This window comes from Bison bison, unplaced genomic scaffold, assembly GCF_000754665.1.
Source record: "Bison bison bison isolate TAMUID 2011002044 unplaced genomic scaffold, Bison_UMD1.0 scf7180017863029, whole genome shotgun sequence".
Classification (NCBI taxonomy): Eukaryota; Metazoa; Chordata; class Mammalia; order Artiodactyla; family Bovidae; genus Bison; species Bison bison.
Genome location: NW_011493601.1, coordinates 119,653 through 126,014, shown reverse-complemented (window position 1 = coordinate 126,014; position 6,362 = coordinate 119,653).

Here is a 6,362-nt window from a genome sequence, read left to right as displayed (position 1 = left end):
TCCTAGACCAACTCTATGTGTAAATATAAATTATTATAATCCTCATTTTATAGATGAGCAATGAGATTAGGTAATTTATATGTGGAAGTAAGTGTGTGTGAAAGTCACTCAGTCATATCCAGCTCTTTGAGACCCCATGGAATTCTCCAGGCCAGAATACTGGAGTGGGAAGCCTTCCCTTTCTCTAGGGTATCTTCCCAATCCAGGGATCCAACCCAGGTCTCCCACATTGCAGGTGGATTCTTTACCAGCTGAGCCACAAGGAAAGCACGTGGAAGTAAATAGTATTAATAATCAACACTTACTGAGAATTTATATCATAGACTATTTTAAGCACTATATAATATTCAGTTCTCACCACAATACTATGAAGTAGGCACTATTAGTATTTCCATTTTATAGCTGTGACCCAGAAGAGTATAAAGTTTTCTGAATTCACGTACTTTGTAAATGATCATCTGACCCCAGAGCCCTCACTTGAACACAGTTCCTCATCCATCTTACTGTTAGAGTGATGACATCAGGGTAGAAGCTGGGCAGGCTACTTACTCTGTGCTTAGTATTATTTACCACCAGACCATGTGTATCTATGAAGGCCTCCTGACAGAGATGAGCCTGTGTTCTCTGGAGGTGGGATGTGTGCATGCTCAGTCGTGTCTGACTCTGCAACCCCATAGATTGTAGCCCATCAGGTTCCTCTGTTCGTGGGCCTGAATACTGGGGTGAGTTGTCATTTCCTCCTCCAGGGGATATTCCAAGCCCAGGGGTCGAATCTATTGTCCCCTGCATTGGCAGAAAGATACTTTACCACTGAGCCACATAGGAAGTTCCTGCTCTCTAGAGCATCATAGCAAATGGGAGACTGACTTGTTGAGAACATTTATTCTTCCTCTATGTTGTAAGATTTTTGCACCATGCATTTTGTGTAAGTTCAAGTACTTTCGTCCTTTGCTATTTGAGTTTTACTTTCAGTGATTCTCAAATTCATATACATACCTGTCTTTACTGTTTTCCTCATCATAGTCATCTCGAGCATTTCTGGAATTGTGTCACTTGGGAGGCTCTGTGTGGGCATGGTGTACTCATGTTATTCCATCCAGTTCTGCCCCCTAACAGTGAAGGACAGGTATGAGCAGAAGAGGCAGAGAGCATGCTCGATCCCCACTGTTTCTTTCTAGTTGCAGGAAAAAGATCACAGTCCTCATAGATTCTAACCTGGCAGCAGCAGACTGTAGGCAGAGAGATGGCAGACACAGACACTGGTGCTGGGAGTTACTTATCAACCAGGTCCCCTGGTGAATTCTGCACCATGTGCAGGTAAGAGGTCTGGGGTTCAGTGAGGGTCAGTGATGTGACTGAGTCAGGCTAAGGCAGGATATGCTCAGTAACAGAAGTCCCTGTACTCGCTGCAACTTTTCAGAATGACCCTGATAGCCACCAGGATTCTTGGCCTTCCTCAATCAATGGAAATTGACTGGAGAGCAGAGAAGCAATTTATGCAAGGTCTTATTAGGGCTTCTGCTGTGGCAAAAGGGAGGGATCACAAACAGATTCCATTGCTGGCTCCCAAGGAGAAGGTGAGCTGGTTCCTTATATGGGCTCAGGGTTGGGATGTGTCCAGGGGTAGGGCCAGAAGCGTGGCTTAGGTGGTTTGCCTACCTATCAGGTGGTGTTATGTTCAGGGTGCATACACAGTACCTTGCTTTTGTTCTGGGCTCTTCAGAAGTGGCAGTTGGGTTTTTGGTTTCTTTTGTATCTTTATGTTCAGGTATATACAGAAAGTTACTCTGAAACACATTCAGCTAAGTGTAAGTTTTGTGGTTTTTGTTTCCCTAAAGGGAAGGCTATTATCAAATATTTTACATATTTAATGTACACATTTTTATAAGTTTAGACATATATACACCCTCACCACAATCAAGGTATTGAATATACTGATCATTCCCAGAAATTTCCTTGGGCTCTTCAGTGTAATACCTGTTAGCCTGCAGCCACAGTGGCTGTTGAGGAGGTCAGTAACTTTGTAAAGAAAAAAGCCTGTGGGATTCGTTGACTCCCAGACCTTCACTTCTTCCCTTTGTAATTCAATGTTAGAAAATTTTCTTTGAAAAATTATGTCCACTGTTAGGAAATAGAATCAAGAAAACTCAGTGTGAAGAAAGGTGTGTTAATATGGCCTGGAGTCTTGAGCTCCAGAGTGGCTGTACACAGCTTCCTGTAAACAAATCTGTGGAAGCCTAGAGGCTTAAGACAGCAGTCACTTGGCTCTCCAGCATGTCTTAGCAGATGGTTGACCCTCATTTGGGCCACCATGACCCTCCGCTAGACTTACTGTTTCTTCCTTGGAGGATATTCATCTGCCCACTTGCAGGTTTATTATTCTCATTTTACAGAGGAGAAAACTGAGTGTGTGGTGGATAAAGAATTTTGACCTGCTCAGACCATGTAGCTAATAGTGTAGTCAGAGCACAGTACAATCATAATCAATTCTGATTCTTGTCTCAAAACTGTTCTGTCCACTTCATGTGATGTTAGTATTCTTTTCTTAGTTTTTCTGCTACTGATTAAACCAGCATCATCCTGGCTATTCAAACATTCTCATTCATCCTGTATTTATTGGGAGTGTGCTAAGTGCCAGGCATAGTGCTGGATGCTGGGGAGGCAGTGTTGAATAGTCCAAAAGAGACTCCGCTCTCATGGAGTTTGCAGTCTAATAGGGGGAGGTGCAGTCAGGAGATGGACACTGATTTTATAACATAAGTAAGAGTAACAAACAAATGACAACAACCACTTGGTATTGTTCATGAGGCTATGGTTAGTCACTTGGTTCTGCTGATCTGGGCCAGATGTGAATGATCTTACAGAGGGCTTCCTATGTCTCTCTGATGGGTTGGCTAGGGACTAGCTCATCCTGGAGACCTCAACTCACTAGAGAGTCTGATGGTGGGGTGACATGTCTTTCTTCATTCAGCTGCTGGCCTGCATGAGTTCAGATAGCAGCAGCAGGATTCTAAGAGAAAAAAAAGAAGACTGCAAGGCCCTCAGAGACTTAGGTTTGGAGTTGCTGTAGCAAAACTACCATGATCTTTTGTTGCTCAAAGCAAGAAACAAGACCATCACAGATCAAAAGGTGGAGGAATAAACTCATTTTAAGCTGGGAGGAACTGTAAAGCCCCACATCAAATGATAAAGTATTTGGGAAGAGTAGAAAATTGTGCCTTTTTTTTTTTTTTTAAGCACCTTATTATAGAGGATGTGACTTAGGAACAATGTCTGTGCAAGTCCCTTTGGAATAAAAAGCTGTAACCTCAGGAAATAAAATATGTGAAGCACAGAGAAATCTGTGAAAATGACTTTGCAGGGAGAATTTTCAACAATGCCCCAGTGAAGATTTGGCAAGGCAAAAACAGTGAAATGACCCTCCAATTTCCTCTTCACCTGGTACCTGGTGAAGTACCAGGGGCAATATGATTGACCCTTTTCTGATTGAACAGTTTTGAGTTCCTTGGGTAATTCAAGTTCAAAGAGGACTTCCTGAGATCTGGATGTCCTGATATCATTTGAGAGAGATGCTGGAGCAATTAATCTGAGAGACAAAACATTTTCACAATATTCACACCCCACAGTTGGCACAGCTGCTTATGTTAGTAACAAAAGTGTTAGAGATTTGTGCTGGGGTCCAGCCCTGGCTGATCCAGGGAGTTCGAAGCAGGGACAGCGTCGGCGAGGATCAGGATACAATAGCTTCAATTAGGTATTAATTAGAGATATAAAGAGTAATAGGATGAGGATAGCTCAGTAGGAAAATTCAGTGGAGAAAAGAGGCTGAGTAGCTTGGTTTACACAGGAGACCAATAAAACTTCAAGACAAGAAGCTTGCACCACTTACATAGGCTGTAGGCGTCCTTCCATTCTCCCAAAGGAGAGGAGACACTGAGGCCTCCCTGGTCGGATCTTAGAAGCCCAGGCATAATTAGTAAGCATGGCGGGTTCCGCGCTCCAGATGGAGACTCAGCCAGAGTTTGAGAGAGAGGGAGACATGGGGAGACCAGTCTTTCGACGAACTGATCCCAATGCTTTATTTTCCATGGTCTACTTTTATACACTGAGATGTTATGCAAAAGTCACGTGGGGTCAGCAGTCCTGACTTTTATCAAAGTCAGGTGCTTCATACAAATGTATACAGAGGTCTTAGGGGTGTTACATCATCTTCTGGCCAAGGGGCCTGCTGACAATTTATGACCCTTTCCTTGTGACAGCAGTCAGTCAACCAGGACACTTATTTCTCCAGGGGTGATTATTCTTAAAAAAGACTCCACCTTCCGATAAACTTCAGATAAAGTTACATTCCTATAGGGTGAGGGTGTAGTGGGTTTTAACTAAGGAAAGAATTTACTTAGCCTAAGGTCTAACGTGATTTATATCAAAGGTTAATACTTATTTCTTCTATATATTCATTAATGTGTGTAAGGGCAAGGGATGTGGAGACTTAGCAGTAAACACTGGCTCAACAAATGAAAAACCCTTCACCAATACAATTTCTAATCAGCCCACTATACTTATACTAATGGTTTTCTAACTTTTCTAAGAAACCTGTTTTTAGAAAGTTTAAAGCATCTCATGTCTGTCATGGTTGGGAGGCTGTGAGCAATCACATGTGGCCAGACAAGCCTATCAGGCAGGCTAGAGAACCTTCAGAGGAGTTTGTAGGTAGAAACACTCTTATCACGCCCAGGAATTATTATTAACTGGAGCTCTAAATTAACTCCTTCTCCGAAAGAGGTGGTGGGGGACAGCCCCCCGTAAAGTCAGAGGTGTAGGTGGGAGCACAAAGTAGTAAAGTAGGCAGACTCTGGTTATGGGGGTAGATGCTCAAGGATTTCCAGGGGGACTCCTGAGGCTCGATCCCGCCTTTGTGTATGTCAAGCCTCCTTCCTCATGACCCTTGCCACGGGCGGAGTGCCTCACGCTGGCCCCCAACAGATTTGGGCATTTATCAGTGAGTCTCCCTTGAGATTATAACTGAGCCCCACATTCTCCTATCACATCCTCTTTTCTGTCACAAAATATTTATTATCCCTTCATTCCTATTTTTGTGGTTTTAGCATTAACTCATAAATATTATGCTACAAACTTGACAGAACATATTTAACTATATAAGTTGTTCAATCTTAAAATTGGATTAAGTCCTCTGTATTCTCTACTAACAGGGCTTACCAGGTGGCTCAGTGGGTAAAGAATCTGCCTACAGTACAGGAGATGCCAGAGACTTAGGTTCGATATCAGGGTTGGGAAGATTCCCTGGAGGAGGACACGATAACCCACTCCAGTATTCTTGCCTGGAGAATCCCATGGACAGAGAAGCCTGGCGGGCTACAGTCCATGGGGTCACAAAGAGTTGGACACGACTGAGCAACTGAGCATTCACACACACACATCCTCTCTTAACGCATATATATGGAATCTAGAAAAATGATATAGATGCACCTAGTACTAGGGCAAAACAGAGACACAGACATAGAGAAAGGATGTGTGGATATGATGAGGGGGTGGATAGGGGATGGTGGGATGAACTGGGAAATTAGGTTTGACATATGTACACTACCATGTATGAAGCAGAGAGCTTGTGAGAGCCTGTTGTGTAGCACAGGGAGTTCAGCTTGGTGCTCTGCCATGATCTAGAGGGATGGGATGGGCAGGGGGAGTGAGAGGGAGGTTCAAGAGGAAGAGGATGTATGTGTACAAATGGCTGATTCATGATGTTGTACAGCAGAAACTAATGCAAAATTGTAAAGGAACTCTACCCCAATAAAAGATTTAAATTGCAAAAAAAATTTAATTAAGTCTATAGTGATCTTACATTTTATATTTTACTAAGGCACAAAGTATATGTTAACAGATTATAGCTATGTTTTACTCAGGGCTAAAGTAATCTTTTTTAAAGGTATATTAATAGTTCCTAAAACTAATAAAAAGCTAAAGTAATGTGACATGGAGTACATGGCTACTTTGTAGTTTTAATACTTTAAAAATTATTTTATGAAGATAGTAAATATTACAAAGAAATGGGGAAACAATATCAAACTTTATTTTTGGGGGCTCCAAAGTCACTGCAGATGGTTACTGCAGCCATGAAATTAAAAGATGCTTACTCCTTGGAAGGAAAGTTATGACCAACCTAGATAACATATTCAAAAACAGAGACATTGCTTTGCCAACAAAGGTCCATCTAGTTAAGGCTATGGTATTTCCAATGGTCATGTATGGATGTGAGAGTTGGACTGTGAACAAAGCTGAGCGCCGAAGAATTGATGTTTTTGAACTGTGGTGTTGGAGAAGACTCTTGAGAGTCCCTTGGCTGT